The sequence below is a fragment of the Ursus maritimus genome, unplaced genomic scaffold (genome assembly GCF_017311325.1).
Source record: "Ursus maritimus isolate PB19 unplaced genomic scaffold, ASM1731132v1 scaffold_3, whole genome shotgun sequence".
Lineage (NCBI taxonomy): Eukaryota > Metazoa > Chordata > Mammalia > Carnivora > Ursidae > Ursus > Ursus maritimus.
The window spans coordinates 37,244,300-37,265,788 of record NW_024425563.1 but is presented as its reverse complement, the minus strand read 5'-3'; the positions used below and the strand labels follow the sequence as shown (position 1 = coordinate 37,265,788).

General features: G+C 34.5%; 1 protein-coding gene across 2 annotated transcripts in view; it reads right to left on the bottom strand.

Moving 5' to 3' along the window:
- The window catches only part of IMMP2L (inner mitochondrial membrane peptidase subunit 2), an 845,846-nt gene that overhangs the window by 461,647 nt on the left and 362,710 nt on the right, over positions 1-21,489 (bottom strand). The window lies entirely within an intron of this gene.

Sequence of the window (21,489 nt, the reverse complement as noted above, 5' to 3'; positions counted from 1 at the left end):
TTCTGATCAGATTGAATGGTTCTTTTCCCCAGGATAACAATGAATTTTAGAATTTTAGAAGACTAGGGTTTTCCAAGATGAGGATTTTAAAATTTTACTTTAAAAATATTGGATTATTAGTAGAATAAGTTTTATCGGGTTCAGTTTTATAAAATTCTCCCTTTTATTTGGTTCACCCCCATATAAAAATGACATAAATCAGATAATTCCAGAGTTTAATAAAAATTTGAGAGGAAAGTTTTGGTAATACAATAAAAAAGTTTCTAAAACTAATTTAGAGTAAAAGAGGGGCAACTGGGTGGCACAATAGATTGAGCATCCAACTCTTGGTTTCGGCTCAAGTCATGATCTCAGGGCCATGAGATCAAGCCCTGCATTGGCTCTGAACCCTGTGCAGAGTCTGCTTAAGTTTCTCTCTCCCTCTGCGCTTCCCTGCCACACACACATTCTCCCTCCCTTTCCCTCTCTCCCTCTCACTCTCTGTCTCTCCCGCTCTTTCTCTCAAATAAACAAATCTTTAAAAAAATAAAATAGAAGAAAAAGACTAAGTGTAGTTCTCTGTGACAATATTTAAGACACCTAAAAGACACAGCTTAAAAAATGAGAATCATTAAAATACCAAAAACATTACTAATTATTTAAAGAATCTAAAATAGGAAGTATAAAGGTTTCACGTGGAGAAAATAACCAAAATCTTCTAGGGTATTAAGTCATATTTCCAAACAAAAAACTAGAGTCCTGCAAATAAATGTATTTGTGTACCAAAAAAATATCCTGAAACAATAAAAAAAAAAAATCTAAGATAATAGGCTATACTTTCTATAGGCAAATCACTTATCTCTACAAAGCTGTAAGGCTTCCATGTTAATTGCTGCTGTGCCTGTTCATAATCAAGTGTTTAACTTTTCTTACAATAGCTTGCTGCATGTTATCAACATGTCACTGGCCTGTACACATTTCCAGCACTGTAGTCATATCAATTTACTTGTTAATATAGACGTTTGCTTTATGGTAGCCTTGACATTTTCTAATTAAATCCTGCTGTTTTTGACAACGTGGAAGGTAATTATTATGAACTCTTTAAAACAAAAGGACAAACTGTGTTAATTTTAACACAACCAAAATATGAAACTTGCTAATTCAATGTGTTTCCCAAACACAAATTTTACAACCTGATGAATCACTATCTCACAGAGCCTGACATTAGAATTCATCAGTAAGACATGCTCACACATCAAGAGATGTTTCAGCACCATGGACAGAGCTTCTTAGACCCAGGCTATTTGTCAAAAATATAGGAGCTGAAATATGACCTATTAGGAGGCAGGTATTGCATAGGTCAGCAAGAATTTGCTCGGGTATCTTGTATGTTTCTTTTAAACCTATCTGCCTGAAGAACTATAACAAACATAGCATAGAGTTTAAAATGCATTTCAAGCTACATTTTTCTTAGAAAAATTGTAGCAAATAAGCACTCTGAATAGTCACCTAACAGTGAACACTGAAATGAAGTATTTTTGTTACAGCCGAATAAATACAGATGCTCAATGCAAATCATGATCCTATTTACTTGATTAAAATTTAATCTAAATTGCCAGTGAGAGCAAAAAGACATTTGCTTCAATAACAAGAATGCATTTCACACTCTCTACGTTACCTTCTAAGCCCCACATAAAATTAAGCACTAGTCCAAGTACTCAAAGCATATAACTTACAATTTGGTGATATAATATAGATGCAATGGCAAACTTCACCTATAAAAAATAAAACTCTGAAGTTTCTACCACTGTGAATGTCAACAGATCTTCTCACTTTGTACGGAGAAAAACATTTTTTCACAAAAATTATTTTAAAGAATTATATATTTTCTAATTTATACTATATAATAAAATTCAAATTTTCTGAAAATAAGCATGTCTAGTGAATACAAATAATGTATAAAAACAATGTGAAGCAAAATGTGTCATTGTCAGCAAAGCCAATCAACAATATGTTGCCAGTCATGTGCTATTTTGCCTAGAAAGAAATGAAATCCATTTATGGTACATGTATCTATCTTTCAATACTTGTTTCCATTCTTAAAATTTTATTCTAATTAGACAAAAAGTTTTTAAGCAAAATTACATATCAGCAAGCATAAGTTTAAAATTATAATTCCTTGGCCTATTTATTTAACTATATTTTCTTTTTTTACTTTCAATAAATATTCACTGCATGGCTGTTACTTGCTGGAAAAACAGAAGTGAACAGGACAAATTTTCCACCATTGAGGGGCTTATATTCTACTGGATTACATGCTGGTTATGTATCACTGCTTTCACAAGTACGTGTTAACTATGTTATTTAGAAGATTCTTCTCAGCCTCAATCCATACTCATAGAAGAATAATACTCAAAAAATCACAATTTTTTTCTTGCTCTAAAAAGGTTTTACTTATTGTATGTTGACTTAAGAACTTAATTCAAATTTATTATTGATCTTAACACACACACACACACACACACACACACACACACACACTAATACCAGCCTAATACTATCCTTAAACTGGTTAAATCAAGAGGCATGTCAACTTACTATGAAGGAAAACCTTAAAATTTCATAGATTAGCCTCTTATGTGAAAAATCAGAAATGATATGTAAGTAACAAAAAAAGCCAATAATAAAAACAACTAAAAGTTTAAAAATATGTGTTTGCTAAAGAAAGGGAGAATTCCAATGATATATCCACACAGCTATTGCAAGAATCAGGAAAAAAAAATTCTTATTGCATATGTCACTATTAAACAACATCTTCAGCTCCATCCCAGTGTTGGCAGTCTAGGAGATAGGGTATTATGAACAGTGATTAAATTGTGGCTACATTTTCTCTGATCCAATCTCAATCTCTTCCTTCATCCCTCCCTCCCTCTCTCTCTCTCCCTCTCTCCCTCCTCCTCCTCATAAAAAATTATAACAAACAAGTAAAAGGTTTTTTTTTAAGTGTATACTTGCCAGGTATGCTTACTATATTGAACATCCCAAATGGTCATAAACTACAATGATCTTCTCTTCTACCACCTTCTCAGATGGTAATATTCTCACCCTTAGTTCTATAACCGATACTCTATATCATTTTGCCCTGACTAAAGCATTGCTAACTAGGTCATTGCTTGGGATCATAGCAATATTGTAGTGGAATGAAAGAACCATGCCTAGAATCAAAATGTTATAATCAGCACCATGGAGCTCAGGAAAAAGAAACTAATTGGGGTTTCAACACAATAGTGGCTGCTTTTGTGTGTTCATTTGTGAAGTGAGGACTCTATCTGTTATTAAGGGTGACCACTACTTTGATTTTTCTTACACCTCTGAAGCAAGGGAAAAATAAAAACACTATTTATACACAGGAATAAAATGACAAAATCGGAGTTCACTCCGAAAGTCATAATACATATATCTAATCCTAATAAAAATAATTAAAAGATAAATATTTTAAAAAGAATATTGCAGTGAAATATAGATAATTTCCAAAATCTGGCTTGAACATTTTATTAATGACATCACAGAGCTGCACTTGAATTGACTAGTAAGCATCCAGTATGCTCGGGTAAGAAGATCATATGAAATAGAACATAATTCCTTTTTATTCCTAGTAAAAATAGACAAGCCCACAGAGATTTGAATTTATTCTGGTTCACTTTACATACACATCAGAGGGCTCCTACAGCTCTGTTTGAAATAAGCCATATAGTCAATACAAACTAAGGGGTTAAATACATTGGAGATGTATTAATACAACTTTCTCTTAAGAGCGAACTGAGATATTCAAATAAGTAATAAATTCATAGCAAATATCATATATGATTTCAAAATTATTGTAGAGTGGCCCAAAGTAACAAAGCATAGCACAGAGAGTTATGGTTGACCTTGGCAAGACTCTCAGGAAAATGAACTATAATGGAATTTGAAGACCTCATGGTACTTTGTGTGCTTATATTTGTCTTTTCTGACTCTAATATATCAACAAAAAACTAATAGTATTATGTGACCAATGTAAGGAAAATCCAGTTTCTCATTAAAACATATGGTTCAGTGTCTCAAGTTATTGATTCAAAATCCAATTGCAATATCTATTTATAATGTTTACTAGCCACCAGACAAATAATAGAGTAAGCCTGGGACATAAATTGACCATCCTAATCCTAGCACTGAGAGCATAAAAGTATTAAAAGAACAAACAACAACCAAAAAAAAACACCTCCCTGTCATTTGTGGTACCAGATTCAGGGCTGGTAAAGAGAAATAGTTCTTAAACCAGGAGAGTTGCCAATATTAAAGCAATATGGTCAAACACACCAAAGGAGTTCCTCAAAAGAATACTTCATAAAGATGAAATTTATTATTAGAATTCAGATCAAAGTCAGACACCTCTGGTAAACATTCTTTTAATAATAGTTGCAGACACAAGTCACATACTCAACAAAGAATACGAAAACATGTCTCCAAAAGAACTTTAAGACTTTTAGGATCCCCTTCCCTGTTTACCAGTCAGTTAATCAATAAACCAATATTCCAGTATATGATTTTCATATTAAGTTATTTATTTTATCAAAGTTTAAAAGACATTTACAAACACAATGCATTAATTTATAAAATTATGTGATTTTAACTACCCACTTCAAACCATTGAGCTTAAAAATAAAAATCCTTCAAATGATGGATATGATACAGAAAAGAGATAAATATAGAAGGAAAGAAAGCATTCATTTCTTTCTGCTAACAAAATCTTTATCTATAAAAATATATAAGAATTAACAGATAGCACTGAAAAGAGGAACTACATCAAAAACAACTGTATGAGGGTTAGGGTAATGAGGGTTTCTGTCCAATGGACTATGTGTGTCTCAGTCCAGGCTCAGGTCTGAAGTGACAATATGATGCTTAGTTATTTTCCTGGCACATAAAATGCATAGCAATTAATAAATACATTATGACCATATTATTATATTTGAATAAATATGCATTAATATATACTCGAGCAGCAATATAAAAATTAGTAAGAAGAGAAACATTTACTGAATCCTGAGCATGTGCCCAACTAACAATTTGCTATGGTCTTAAGAAATCCACTCCAGATCTAAAGAAGGGGTGTGGGAAAAATGAACACTTACCATCTTAGTATGTCAGGTATACTAATGAATGTTATATATATATATATATATATATATATATATATGAATGTGTATCTGTGTGTATATATAATATATACATATATATGTATAAACATATATTTTTAATTAATTCAATTTTCATGAAATTGCCAGGAGTACAGTATTCACATTCCCATTTTATAGATCAGTCTCATAGAAGTTAAGTAGTTTTCTGCCCCAAGAGAACAATAATAATAATAACAGAGCAAAAAACCAAAAGATACAACATCATGAGAAATAATAACAATCAGGTACTTTTTTAAGCATGCATAATCCACAAAAATAACTAAAAGGTAATATTTTGGGGGAGGGAACAATCCATCAACAATATGCCAGATTTATTAATTGTGCCTATTATTTTCTAGCTATCTCCATCAACATGTTTCTTTATAATATCCTGACCAGTTTGCACGAGGAATTGGAGATAAAGTACCAGAATTTGTCAGCTTACAGTTATTACTTGCTAAAGACCAAAAAGTGAGCACTCGTTTATCAACAACAACAACAACAACAAAAAAAACCTGCACATACTCTTACAAATAAAAATTTTAAAATAAGTATATTAACTAAGTACTCACTAGATGAAAAGCACTTCTAGGGACTTTTAAAAGACTTTTCTGTGATTATTTCCATGCATCCATTTCACACTTCCAATGTGTAAAAGCTCTTGTTTTTCAATCCCATCAGAAAAGTACAAGATGGTCAATTACCTGTTTTACGTGCTTTCTGACTCCCAGATTATAAGATCATACACAGTAACTCTGACCTCAGAAGGAGAATCTTGCTTAAAAGGTAAGGATTGAGGGCACCTGAGTGGCTCAGTTGGTTGAGTGTCTGCCTTTGGCTCAGGTCACGATCCCAGGGTCCTGGGATCAAGTCCTGCATCGGGCTCCCTGCTCAGGGGGGAGTCTGCTTCTTCCTCTACTGCTCCCCCTTGCTTGTGATCTCTCTCTCTCTCTCTCTCTCAAATAAATAAATACAATCTTAAAAAAAAAAAAAGGTAAGGATTGAGGGGGAAAGATTTTCCTTTTGATCTTTTGTCCTCATCCCCATCCTTGCCAGTACTGGAACACCACCATCACCCTCGTACAGTCAGCAGTCGGTGTGCTCTGACAGAGTTCATCTTTGTTGGATCGCTTGTCTTGTGTTATAAACCTTGGCTTCTGAGGAGTTGCAATGTATGAAATGGAATTTGTGAATTGGTTGTGAGGAGTTCTAATAAATGAATTTTGTTCTAGGAGAACGAAATTAATAGAAGTTAAATGACACAGATAGTTTTTTGATAAATGGGGCAACAAAAATATTAAATAAAAACTTAACACTGTCAAACTTATCCATGATTAAAACCTACAGATGCCCATCTAGGAAGTTCATCATCTGTACTTCCAAGCAGAAGAAGCAAGGTGGTTCAGTAAAACAAACAAACAAAAACAAACACTTCCACAGGTTAATGAACTTCTATGAAATTAAACTGACATGCAAAAATAATTTTATGTGTAGAGAAGTTTCTCAGTATTTAGTGAATACTAAATTTTGCTTGCAAATATTTGAAAGTCACTATTCTAAACCATGTTCTAATTCCAAATGATATGCCCCCAGTTTGGTTATTTTGTAATGAATCATTGGCATGGTAGAACTCTTTCTACAGAATGAGATTTGGAAAATAATAGCAGCAAAATTTCTAAACAGAAAATCGAGAAATGGCCCATGTTTTCATTCATATACGAATCTTACCCATGCACTCTTCATTTAGTGAGGATCTACTAAGCGCTAGCCACAATATTAACTACTAGAGAATCATTATGACTGTGATTGACAAATTCCTTGACATGATAACATTTATCATCTACAGGTAGGTAACAACAAATGAATTTAGTAATTGCAATAGTGGTTAATAAAAATATGGTAGGCATGGGGATAGCTAAAATATATTTGGAGGATACATGTTATTATAAGAGGGCCCAGAAAGGGTTCTAACAACTAAGACTATCTTTACACAAACTCCCAATTAAAGAGCAGAGAAATGAAGAGAGCAAGCTAAGGGCAGTGTGAAAGTGACAATATGCGGAAGAATTTGAATAGCATCAGGGTACTGAGTAACTGAAAGTTCTGAAGAAGGAAAAAGCTGGAGCCAGCCTTCAGAAAGAAAAATGGAAAGATGGGTAAAAAAATCAAACTAAATTTGTTGCTAACAAATAGTTTGGTGGACACTAATATCCAAGGGAAAATGACATGGTCAAATTTAAAACACTAGGATTAATTGATAAGGCTACAAATACGAGTTCTCCATATTTCAATCCTGTCTCCCTCTGTAGCCAAGCCCTAGTCTCCCATGGTACCACTAGGCCTCCATAGCTGAAAATACGAGAAGTGGGAAATGAAAAAGGAAATAGATATAAACACACTGTATACACTACCCTCTCAGGTAGGCCTTCCCTCATCTGCAACACACACACACACACACACACACACACACACACTCAACACCCTCACAAGCATACATTCAGGTGCACACCCTTCATGTTCAGGATTAGCAGAGACCATTATTTGCAAGTTATTCTCATTTCAGATATCTTAAAAATACATCTCCCATGAAACCAACAGAGGATCAAAATGTTACTGCAGCTCTCCACTCTCTCCCCAAAAGGCAGATAAATGAAAAAGACCATAGGTATTTTGAGAAGTTTCATACATAAAAACTCAAATGTCATATAAAATTAAGGTCTATGTCTTTGAATTTAAGACTGATCTAGTTCCATTTTCCTTCCCAATTGTACTTCTCTTTCAGAAATTTCACGAACATGTGACATAGACTTTAATAAGTATGAGTATAAAAACAGATGTAGGAAAACCAGGGGAAAAAATATTGTGTCTCATTTACTTGGACTATGCTTTCTGCAATACCAGACACAGTTCTAATGAGATCTCACAGGTATCACTTTCCTCACATAATAGAAAAAAATTGTCCTGTATTGTATGTTTCTAAGTGAGACCTTGAACTCAAAATAACTTAAAATAGGAAAGAGTATTTGTAGAAATACTGACTCACACAAATCAGACACTAATTCTAGATTTTCTCTACTTTCTCACCACTGTCGTCTCTCAAGAAGAAAGGTTTTATCAAGATTGTCTATATAATATAAGTTTTCAGAGTAAAGAAGTACATTGTAGCACAATAATTTAAGGTTTGATTTTGAAGATGTACTTAAAAATTAACAGAGGAGATAAACATTAAAAGACATAATAAACATAATAAAACATAATGCAATAAAAGAGATAAACATTAGCATAAACATTTGTAGATACTCCTGCTATTAAATTTTCTCAAAAGTGTTTAGAGAGAACTGTGATATATAGACTATTAGTTATTTTTTGATTCTTCAATATCTTATTTGAAAATGTTGGAGATTTTCACTTGAAACCAAGGGGGCAATTCCAAACAGAAAATAAATTGGGTAAAAGCACATCTACTTTCCCAAGATATTTAAAATGCCAGTGTCTGAGTACGCCCAGAAAGACTTCTACAGTAACCGGCTGCTAGCTGCTAATTTGTGGAGAGGACACCAACTCACACTGACGTGTCTGTTTCATTTCACTCTGGGACAGATAATAGGGAAGGGCCAGGGAGCTTTTAGACAAAATGATTACTAAATAAGTGTAATGACAGAGTGGTCTTTATTTTATTGATAAGACTAACTCTCCCTCAGGACTAGGCTGCAGTAGCCAGGTCTACTTTTTTTCAGAGTGAATACTTAAAACACCAGGTAAGAATGTATATGTCATATTCAAACTATCATCCCATTCTTGAAACAATGTAAGTTTGAATTTCATGGAAGCCAGAAGATACAAAACACTAGAAAGTCTAAGATTAGTAGCCCTAGACTTTGGAACTAAAGTGAAAATCTTAAACTTATGAGGACATTATAAAATTTTACTGATCACATATCTGTAAAGTACGTCTGAAGATATAAGACATTTTCATACACATTATGGCTGGCATTTGAATATATTACCCATAACTACTCTGTGATGTCAAAAAAATTATGCTAACCCACCTTGATGAATTATTGGTCATGAGGAAGGAAATACCAAATAAAATTATCATCAGACAAATTTTCAAACCTGCTGAATCTTTCCACTGCTCCAAAGTGAGCACTATCAAATATCCGTGGATGCCTTTCCCAGTGGCAACAGGCTAATCAATAAAGATGACAACCCTGTGATCTTTACATTATCTGGCTTCAGAAAGGAGCTTTTATATTAAAGCTCTTCTAAAGTTCTCCTTGACTTAAAATCCCAAACTTATCAACAGGATGGCACATTATTCTTTTAAAATATAATATTTTTAAAACATAATTGTATATTATCTTAATATATTTTATAACACATAATTATATGATATTAAGAAACTACAGAAAAGAGAGTCTCACATTCTCCATGTCTGCCATATACACTCTTGTAAAAGCCTGCCGTTTTGCCTTCCACAGAGTATTATCTGGCTCTATGACCTTCACTCTTAGTCCAGGCTAGAGCTGCCCAGACTTTAAAAGTGGCAAAGATGTCCAATCTCAGAATGAAAGAAGACTTCGTTGCTCACCCCATCACTTCACCAGGCCCATCTGCCCCCCCAAAACACGGGTAACAGATGTTACCATGCTTACTAGATCAGCCCCTTATATGTCAGCCCATCATGTTTTTCAAAACTCTGAGGGTAAACAGATTGTTCCCCTCATGTTAAACTGGACATTTCCTTCTTTCTAGTCTACACCAGTTTTATTTTAGGGAACAAAAGGAGAAAAGAATAAGTGTAATATATAGGGCAAACCTACAAGTCCACTATGTCATCATGCCCCTATGTCTTTGCTTCACACTGAACAAATCCATGTCCTTCCAGTAATTCAGGTCACTCTTCTCTGGAAATGATCCAAGTCATTAAAGTCTCAAAATACAGGCCTAGAAACAGAATGCCACCCTCCAAGTGTGCCAAACTCTTAATCTCTTTATTTGATTGGGGAGCAATGTTAATCAAATTCTTCCACTATTTTCAAATGAAAACAGCCAGTAGACGAGGGTCATTATACTTGTTGCCAAATCTTGTGATTAGCAACATCACCTATATCATCATCACCAGGACTTAATAAATGCTAAGTCCTAGAATACATATAGATTCCTTTAACCTCTATGAGGAAGATTATAAGAATAGCATATTTTATATTACAGGTGAGAAATTTTAGGTTTAGAAAGTTTAAGTAACTTAGCAAAACTTCACAAGTTATGGGCAGTGATGAAAGGGATTTGGACTTTCTATAAAAGTAAATTGACTGGTTGTTAGCTTACTAACACCTACAGTAAACCTTGGGATTTATCGTATGAACTAATATGATCCCTTAGGTAAAGGTCATTCAGTACGCAGGAGGAATGGGTCTTAGGGCAACTTAATTAGCCTCAGAAGTTATCATTGCAGCAGAGAATTAAGAATCTCTATAGTTAGCCATCGTATTCCCTTATACTTTCAAAAGTAAAGCCTGCCTCAAACTAAGAACAAGAAAGAACAAGCAGAGAAATCACACCTCTTTGATGCCACAATCCTTAGAGAAATCCATAGAGCTACAAGGCTTTCAGTCACAACCAGAAAGACAACCCCAGCTACTCACAAAGAAAACTAATAAAAGGTATTCCCATATATCCTGGTTGTTTTACAACTTAATGACAGCAGTCAATTCTCACCATGAGTTAATAAGATGCTGAGGAGGAAAGTATACATTAGAATAAAGTTTGTTTTCATTTAGCTACTTGGCTTCTGAACTTGTTAAGCTGTACTCCACATTCAAATAAATATGATTGCAACACACACACACACACACACACACACACAAACACACACACACACATACAGTTTAAGTTTCATGAAAAAGAATTTTATCCTACTCTGGGCAATATAAACTAATAGTATCTATTCTAGTTCTTTTTTTTTTTTTTTAAATGCTGGATGACCTATTAATTCATTTCATTAACTATTAGGATCTGCAATTGGGAAAACCCTGAGCACCGACTAGTACAGCCACGGTCAGAAAGAAAGCACGAGTTAAGAAATGACTGTGGAAGTACCATTTCACTCCTCTCTCTTGTCCGCATCAGTTCAAAGCTTAATACTGTTTCTCTTCACTCCAGGAGAATAAGGAAAAGTAAAAGAGAAGATGACAACAGCAAGTGCTGAAATGGTCCTACATGAAGGAACAGAAGGGGAGCATGGCACGTATACACTGAGGCTTGGGAGAGTTGCATAACATGCCCAAAAGGAAGGGTTGGGATTAGAACACTAATCTGTGTGACTCCAAAGTTCCTAATTTTTTCACAGGTTAGACAATGGACTACAGGAATACAATTAATATCTCTAAAATGCATCTGTCTAAAGATACCATACTAAAAACCTCTCAAAGGAGAGAAAAAAAATTAAAATAATTAAATCAGTAAATTTTCAGATAAACTCCTTATAGATTTCTAAGCAAGAACATCCACTAGTAGATTCCATGGCTTTCAACTAGGAATGTTTTCCTGAGTTTCATTTAAAGAAGGGAGCAGTGAATAAGCTGACATAAGAAAGCAGCCCACAGCTTTCTTCCCTATGTCTCTGGGCCTCCATGCCCAAATCACCCTCTGCTCTCTCTTATAAAGGCACCAGTCAGTGGACTAATTCAAGTACGACCTCATTTTAATCTGATTAAATCTGCAAAGACCCTATTTCAAAATAAGGTCACATTCACAGGTACTGGGGTGGGTTAGGACTTGACTATATCTTTTCTAGGGACACAATACAACCCACTACAAGCAGGAAGAAATGCCTGAATCTAGGATGTCAACTCTACACTTGTAGTCAAGTTGGAATATTGTGAAGATATGCTGGCTCAGTTCAAGTTCTAGCAGCAGCAGAGTATGGGTGAAACAGTGTCAAACTCCCTCCAGCAGTGTCAAACTCCCTCCAACATTTTAAATGTTATCAAAGAAATGAAAACAAATATGAAATAAAATTAATTTTCAAGAAGAATTCATTCTACATTTAATTTATACTAATTATCATACTGGAAGAGCCATTTAGATGCCTTAGGAAAAAAAAATTTTTTTCTGTTTTAAGTTAAAGATTTCTTAATCAGTGTTTATTTAGTTGCTTTTAATTCATTTCACCATTTCCTAATCATTGCAAAAAAAGATGTTAAGCCAAAATTATAATTTTCCATTATGCAAAACAAAACTTATACAGAACACTGGCATATTGCTTTATATACTTAGGAAGATCAATTTTTTTCTATTTCACACTTTCAGACCACATTGCTTAAAGTAAGAAAAGGCAAATGTAATCAAGCTTGATAAGCCAAGAAGCCAAGCAAATGATAGGAAAAAAAATAATTTGATTTGAAGAGTAAAGACATTAAATTACCACCTCAATGCTATGAATGATAAAAAGCACAGAGTCAAAAGCATTTCAGTTTTCTTAAAACCAAGTGCTATTTCAACAGTTTTACCATAGAACAGAAATCAGTGTTGAATTTTTGTGCGAGCTTTAATACGAATAAGTTAAGAAATTATACTTAAAATCTCGCTTTGAAATACAGTTGGAATACAGATGGATTCAACACACTTCTGTATAAAACTACTTTAAAATACAAAAAAAATTTATCTCATTCATTCTTTTCAGTATATTTGGCGGATGTGGATAATGTCATATTGCCTAGAGTGAGTAATCTCGATGCCTTTGTTCTACTGGAGGAAACAAGATCCCTCCAGCTAAAGGTTTTCCTCTGCTTTTGCCTGTTCAGAAGGAGCACAATGAAGGTGACAGTCTCATAAAGAAAAAAAGTGAAGGCACTCAGTCTGTCCAATGAGTTGGCATCCCTCCAGCACAGGTACTCTGTGCCTTACATTAGCTCCTGGGGCCACAGGACCAAAGTAAGAAGGAAACAGTGTGTCTTTCTGTTTAGTTGTGGTAGCTACTTTTTTATGACACAGGCAATATAATTCATTGTTTCTTATTCAACTGCTTAACCCATCTTAAATTTGAATAGCCATCCACAAACAAACAGCATAATTTGTTTCAAGTTAGGTGTAATTATAGACACAACCCTGCAAAATGACTTATCATAAATTAAAACAGTCCTTTGAGAAAAGTGGAACACAGCTAAACAAGATTAGAGATAAGGTTCTACCAACATACACTCCTCTTGTTTTTAATTCATCTCAACTCATATTCCTTTCTTACAAACCGAGAAGTATAGTTATAGTTGCTTTGCCAATGAGGAATGCCAAAAATTTTGCCGTCACTTGCTTGAAATAGCCTAGCATTTGTGCATCTTCAAATAATATAACTTACTTGTAAAAGCCTTTAAGGCAAAAGAGAACTGTCTGCATCTATATTCTAGGGAAAAAAATATTGAACATAATGATGCATCCAAATACCACAAATACAGCAGAAAAAAAACACATAAATATTTTTAGTTAACATGATTTTTAATAAATTGTTTAATAAATTGTTAATAAATTCTTTATGACTATTGTGACAATAAATGTGCAAACGAATGAATACTGTGTCCATTTGATGTCAAGTATTTCAGCAACAGATAAGCCAAGGATAAACCAGAAATTTTTATCTTTGCCCTATTTACATTGTACATTGAAGAAAAGTTGTTGGAACTGAGCTAATAAAAGACTAAATGAAGACACAATTTTACTGCTTAGGAATCTCAGTGGCACCATTACCCAGAGGCAAAAATCCTAAATGATTCTACGAACAGGTAATAAACTACAACAATGGCCAGAGACTAAGAAATTAAAATGTTAGAAGCTTCAGGATATACAAAGATGGACCAGATATGCACCTTTCCTGCAAGGGTTTAGAGAATTCTGTTTGATGGGGAAAACTATGCAGAGGAAAGAGAGGTAAGGAATACTGGTAAGTAGCTTCCAGACACATTTTTGTAAAAATTCCAGATAATAGTAATTAACCAGATCCTGACATGCAAGTTAATTATCTCCCCTATGTAGAAAGTTGTTCTTTTTATAATAGAAGACACATAAAATCATCTTTTTTAGAACAAAAATAGCAATAACTCTCCATTTTCTAAAATAGAAAAAAATACACTTCGCTCTTAATTAAAAACCTGTTTTGAACTAGGAAAAGAAAACACTTTTTAAGATGTATTTCACCTGCTGAAAATGTGGTTCACCTCACAATTCCCCGGGTGGGGGAGGGGGGAGTTAGGATAATTCTTTCCCTGATAAGATTACCTTATGCTGTTGGCATCACCACTTCTTCAGAAACTGAGACTCTAATTTTATTTCTACAGTGTCTCACCTATGAAACCCCAGTTACAATTACATTTCAATTTCCTAATTATGTTTGTTCTTAGAGTACAATGAGCAGGAGTGGGGGGAAAAGAGGTGGGGAGCAGAAAATAAAGAGAGACACAGAGCAAATCAATCCCAAAAATTTCAGATACAAGAGACTAAAAGGCAATGTAAGAAAAAAGATACAAACAGGACTGGAGCAAGAGAAAGAGGGGAGAGAGACACACTGAGATTCAGGGGGAATTAAAGGGAATGAAGCTCCATGTTCACTTGAATGAAGTGATAGCTTATTTGCTCTCTCCTAATGTTAGTTTGTGCCTATTATCACCTGTTCTCTACTGCCCTTTAAAAATTGGTTGGCAAAGACAGATATGACATTAAGTGGCAATGACCTAATAGGAACATTTTGGACAGGATCATGCATTCCTGAGCCAGGTGAATCAATACTAGATAGTTTCTGCTCACAGAAACCTGCACAGTTCAGAAAGATGATGAAATTCAAAGTGATAGCTATGTGCCCTTCAAAAACACAATATTCATTTAATATGTTTGCTGTTGAACAAGCTTAATAAAAATTTGCAACGCAAATAATGGGAAGCTAAAAACTATAACTGGCAGCAGTTAAATAAGTTAACAGGGCCAAACCTTTTTGGCCAGATGGCTTTTTGTGATTTTGGAAATATCTGAATTTCTCACAAACGTCACAGGGTGTAAGAATTGAAGACATTTCCATCTGCCTCAACTACAAGAACTATTGCTCCTCATTCATGCTTACAGCAATTCCATGCTGTTCTCCAAGTTATTAAGACTATTTGGCTGCTTGAGAAGAAAAATTATTTATTCTTCCCTTACAAGTATGAAGCCACTTAGGTAAATACCTAAGTGACAAAGCAAAGCAAAAATTAATACCACTGACAGACCTGCTAGAAATAGTCTCTTCTTGTCCACCATGCTTACAATAGAGGAAAAGATCTATGACATATCGTATAGAACTTGAATAATGAAATGGGATAAGAATCACGGAATATTATACCTCTTTTAACTGAAAAATACATGCCTAGTTGGTGGTAGAGTACGACTAGCATTCCTATCTTCTGACTGTTAATCCAATGGTCTCTACACTGTGCATCGATATCCATAAATTCTGGCGTGGTTAGAACTGGGAGAAAGAAAGGCAGACAACTAACACTAATTCAGCTATTATTTCTGGTTGTTGCCACCACATTCCATACCTACACTACTGATAATAACGCTAAAGTCTTAGATATAATTTGCTAACTAGAAATAATACTATGAAGAATGACAATCTCATTCTTTTATACCTCTGCACTCTTTCCCACCCATCTTTCCTCAAAATAGAATTTTATCAACTTTAAAACAAACTTTTAAAGGATTTATTTATTTATTTGAGAGAGAGAGTGGCAGGGGGAGGGACAGAGGGAGAGAGAGACTCTCAAACAGACTCCCCCTGAGTTTGGAGCCCGATGCAAGGCTCAATTCCACAACCCTGAGGTCATGACCTGAGCCAAAACCAAGAGTCAGTCAACCAACTGAGCCACCCAGGTGCCCCTAAAACAAATTTTTAGTTGAATAGAGTTGACATACAGTGCTACATTAGTTTCAGATATACAACATAGTGATTCAAATTTTCTATACATTATGTTACGCTCACCACAAGTGTAGCTACCATCTGTCACCATACAATGCTGTATTCCTTCTGCTGTGCCTTTTATTCCTGTGACTTATTCATTCCATAACTGGAAGCCTCTATCTGCTACTCCCCTTCACCCATTTGTCCACCCCTCCCCCTCCCTCTGGTAAACCCTCAGTTTGTTCTTTGTATTTATAGGTCTGATTCTGTTGTTTGTTTGTTTATTCATTTGGTTTGGTTTTTTGTTTTGGTTTTTTTTTTTTTTTTTAGATTCCACAAATGAGTGAAATGATAGGATATTTGTCTTTCTCAATCTGACTTATTTTACTTAGCATAATACCGTCTAGGTCCCATGTTGTTGCAAATGCCAAGATATCACTTTTTATTACTGTGTAATATTCCATGGTGTGTGTGTGTGTTCGTGTGCGCATGTGTATGCCACCTTTTCCTTATCTATTCATCTCTCAACGGACGCTAAGATTGCTTCCATTTCTTGGCTACTGTAAATAATACTGCAGTAAACATAGGGATGCATGTATCTTTTCAAGTTAGTGTTTTCATTTTCTTTGTGTAAATACCCACTAGTGGCATTATTGGCTCAGGCAGCCCTTCTCTTTTTAATTTTATGAGGAACCTGCATATTGTTATCCACAGCACCTGCTCCAGTTTACACTCCCACCAAGAGTGTGTGAGGGTTCCTTTCCTCCACATCCTCGTCAACTCTTGCTATTTCTTGTGTTTTTTATTTTAGCCATTGTGACCAGTGTAAGGCAATATCTCATTCTGGTTTTTATTTGCATCTCCCAGGTGATTAGTAACACTGAGCAATACATTAAAATGATCATTGACCATAATTGACTAGGATTCATTCCAGGGATGCAAGGATGGTTCAATATTTGCAAATCGATAAACATGATACACCAAATCAACAAAACAAAGGATAAAAATCATATGATGCAGAAAAAGCATTTGACAAAATTGGGTACATATTCATGATAATAATTCTCCACAAAGTGGGTTTAGAGAGAAGATAACTCAATAACAGCTATATAAAAACTCCACAACCAACTTCATACTCAATGGTGAAAAACAGAGCTTTTCCTTTAAGACCAGTAACAAGACAAGGCTGTCCATGATCACAACTTTAAAAATCAACATTCATATAGACATTATTGTGAATGATTAGAGCTGAACCACAGAGTAGTATGACTATGATTACATTTTGTTTCTTAAACAATTTTGTATTCCCTACAGATAATCACTGCCTCGTTTCCTTCACTTGCTTAATTTTCTATGTATCTAGAACAATTCATCTTTAAATTCTCTTTAGAACCATAAATCTGCTAACTTCTCTTTTTTAATATAGTATCTTTCCCATTCTCTTTAACATTGTGGGTTAATGTTTTCTTTTTACTCTTTTTTCTATTTTTAAAAGAGCACTTTTATAGTTTTTATATCAAGTATACTTAGCATCCAGTGTTATATTAGTCTCAGGTGTATAACGTAGTAATTCAACAATTACATACATTTCTCAGTGCTCATCAAGGTAAGTATACTCTTAGTCCCCTTTATTTCATCCATCCCCACCTCGCAAACACCAGTTTGTTCTCTGTATGTAAGAGTCCATTTGTCTTTGTTTCTTTGTTCTTTTATTTCTTAAATGCTACGTATGTGTGAAATCATATGGCATTTGTCTTTTTCTGGCTGATTTATTTCACTTAACATTATGCCCTCTAGGTCCAGCCATGTTGTTGCAAATGGCAAGATTCTATTCTTTTTTATGTCTGAGTAATATTACATTATACGTACATATATACATACCTTCTTTATCCATTCATCTACTGATGGACACTGGGTTGTTTCCGTTTCTTTTTTTTGGGGGGGGGGTTGTTTCCATTTCTTGGCTATTGAAAATAATGTTGCAATAAATATAGAGGTGCATTTATCTTTTTGAGTTAGTATTTTCATTTTCTTTGAGTAAATATCCACTAGTAGAATTAATGGATCATATGATAATTCTATTTTTTAATTTTTGAGGACCTCCATATGGTTTTCCACAGGGGCTGCACCAATTTATATTCTTACCAACAGTGCACGGGTTCCTTTTTCTCCACATCCTCTCCAAACACTTATTATTTCTTATGTTTTTTTTATTTTAGCCATTCTGACACACATAAAGTGATATCTCATTGTGGTTTTGATTTGCATTTCCCTGGTGGTTATTGATATTGAGCATTTCATGTGTCTGTTGGCCATGTGTATGTCTTCTTTGAAAAAATGTTTTATTCAGTTCCCCTGCCCATTTTTAAATTGGATTTTTTGGGGGAGGTGTTCAGTTGTATGAGTTCTTTATATATTTTGGATATTAACCCCTTATCAGATATATCATTTACAAATATCTTCTTAGACTCAGTAGATTGCCTTTCCATTTTGTTGATGGCTCCCTTTGCTGTGCATAAGCTTTTTATTTTGGTATAGTCCCAATAGTTTATTTCACTTTTGTTTCCATTGCCAGAGAAGACGTATCTAGGAAAATGTTTCTAAGGCCAATCCAAAGAAATTACTGCCTATGTTTTCTTCTAGGAATTTTATGGTTTAAGATTTCACATTATGTTTTTAATCCATTTTGAGTTTGTTTTTGTGTATGGTGTAAGAAAGTGGTCCAGTTTCATTCTTTTGCATGTAGCTGTCCAGTTTTCCCAAGATCATTTGTGGAAGAGACTGTCTTTTTTCCACTGTATATTCCTTGCCTCCCTCATTGCAGATTAATTGACCATAAAAGTGTGGGTTTATTTCTGGAATCTTTATTCTGTTCCATTGACCTACATCTATTTTTGTGCCAGTATCATGCTGTTTTGATTACTACCGCTTTGTAATATATCTTGAAATCTGGGATTGTAATACCTCCAGCTTTGTTCTTCTTACTTAAGACTGCTTTGGCTTTCGGGTCTTTTGTGCTTCCACATATATTTGAGGATTATTTGTTCTAGTTCTGTGAAAAATGTTGTTGTAGTTTAATAGGGACTGCATTAAATCTGTAAATTGCTTTGGGTAGTATGAATATTTTAACACCAATCCATAAGCATGGAATATCTTTCCATTTGTTTGTGCTATCTTCATTTTATTTCATCAACATTTTATAGTTTTCAGAGTAGAGATCTTTCACCTCCTTGGCTAAGTTTATTGCTGGGTACTTTATTATTTTTGGTGCAATTGTAAATGGGATGGTTCTCTTCATTTCTCTGATCTTTATTCTTTATTGGTTTATTAGTGACATTTTAAGGAGAGCAGATAAATGCATGTGTTCCATCCACCATATTTAACAAAGAGTTAGAGAATGATTTTTAATACCTATATGAAATATTGAAACTTTAAAAGATGTTAATAAATGCCAAAAGTCATGAAACACAAAGTATCAACACACAAAGAGTAGGTGTGGAAGAATTTATCAATTACAATTGACTTTTGATGAAAATAACAGATGAAAAATAAGCAAGAATTTTCATTTTTATTTTTTTAAGTAAAGCATTAAGATTTAGTTTAATATAAATCTCTCTCATTATCTCAAAATATTAAAGTTTCTCAAGCTTTAATGTGCATATAACCCATCTGAGGAATTTGTTAAACTACAGATTATGATGAAGTCTTTATTTCTAACAAGTCCTTAAATAATACCAATGATGATGGTCTAAGAACTACACACTAAGCAAACATCATTACTATGCATCTAAGCAAACATTTAAGAAAATATCATTTAACCTTGTTATAGAAGTGCAGAAACTGGAGGAGACCTACTTAAACATGAAAAGTATCCTTAGCATATATCTTAAGTTTTCTAGATTATGTTTTTGAGCACAAGTTTCTTACTAGAGAAAGCAAAATGTCACCGAAAGGAAGACAAACAGGCATTCCAAGTTAGTACTCAACAAATAATCCATAGTCAACCTGACTCACACTTGACCAGTTTCTCTGTATCCATCAGCTGTCAACAAAAAGGTCAAATGGGGTACTGGGGAGCTGCACTGCATGTATGTTCTGGTGCTTCTCCCTTGACACCAACTCCAACTGGCATTTTGCAATACATTTCAATAGCGATGGTAAGCACTTGAAGTTAGCACAGACCCCTCAAGTTAAGGATTTCAGTCTTCACAAAACTGCCCTACTTCAGAAGCTAGCCGTAAGTAAGCTCTCAAGTCACCTGCATATCTGATCAAATAGCTACAAATACGGGGGCTTCAAATGACCATGCTTAGGTTTGAGAACTCTCTAGAATGACTCCACTGAGTGTGGAGCCTGATTCAGAGCTTGATCCGACGACCCTGAGATCATGACCTGGGCCTAAACCAAGAGTCGGACACTCAACCAACCGCACCAGCCAGGTGCCTCACAGTTGTGTTATAAAGAATACAAAAAGAACACCCAAATGAAGAACCACACAGGGCAAGGTCTTGAATGGTTCCAAACCCCTGATCTTCTCTGCCTTCTCCCTATGAAATCAGGGCATGTCATCCTCCCAGAATAACAGTGTATTCACCAACTAAGAAGCTCCACTGAGCTTCAGTGCCTAGGGCTTCTATTGGGATTTTTGTCACATGATTTAACTCAATCTCCAACCTACCATACCTCCTTGGAGGTTGGGATGTTGGGATGATATCATGTGGCTCAAAGCCCCAACATTCTAATCAAATGGTTGGTCTTTCCAGCATGACCAGCCCCCATCCTGATGCTATCTAGAAGCCCACATCAATCACTTTATTAACGTAACTTCAGATGTTATGCAAGAAGCTCATGAATAACAAAGTCACTCATTGGTATGGTACCAGAAACCTAAGACAAAGACTACTTGAATTCTTTATTATATAACATCTTCCCTCTATTGTAATTGGCAAATTTCACTACTTTCTCTTTTACCTTAATTAAGGAATAAATACATTTTTATTAGGAATGAATTAAGAGAAAGATTGAGGTGATCAAAAACAAACAAAAAAATTAAAAACTGAATTCTGGTCTGGCTCCTAACTAAACTGGCAATATACCTGTGACAAATCACTGTGTGTATCACTTATGGGTCTTAGTACCCTCCAGAATATCAGTAAGGAATTGAACTGGATGACCTCCTTAGCAACTTTATGACTTTAATATTTTGTAATTCTATGAGTTTGAAAAAAATCTGCTTTATTCATTTGCCCATTTATGGAGTGATTTTGCCAGCTGCCAAAATTATCACCTCCTAGATTGGTCAAAATAAGGGCTATCACAAACATCCTTGTGTTAATGATAGTAAAATGATAATCCAATAGTCAAATG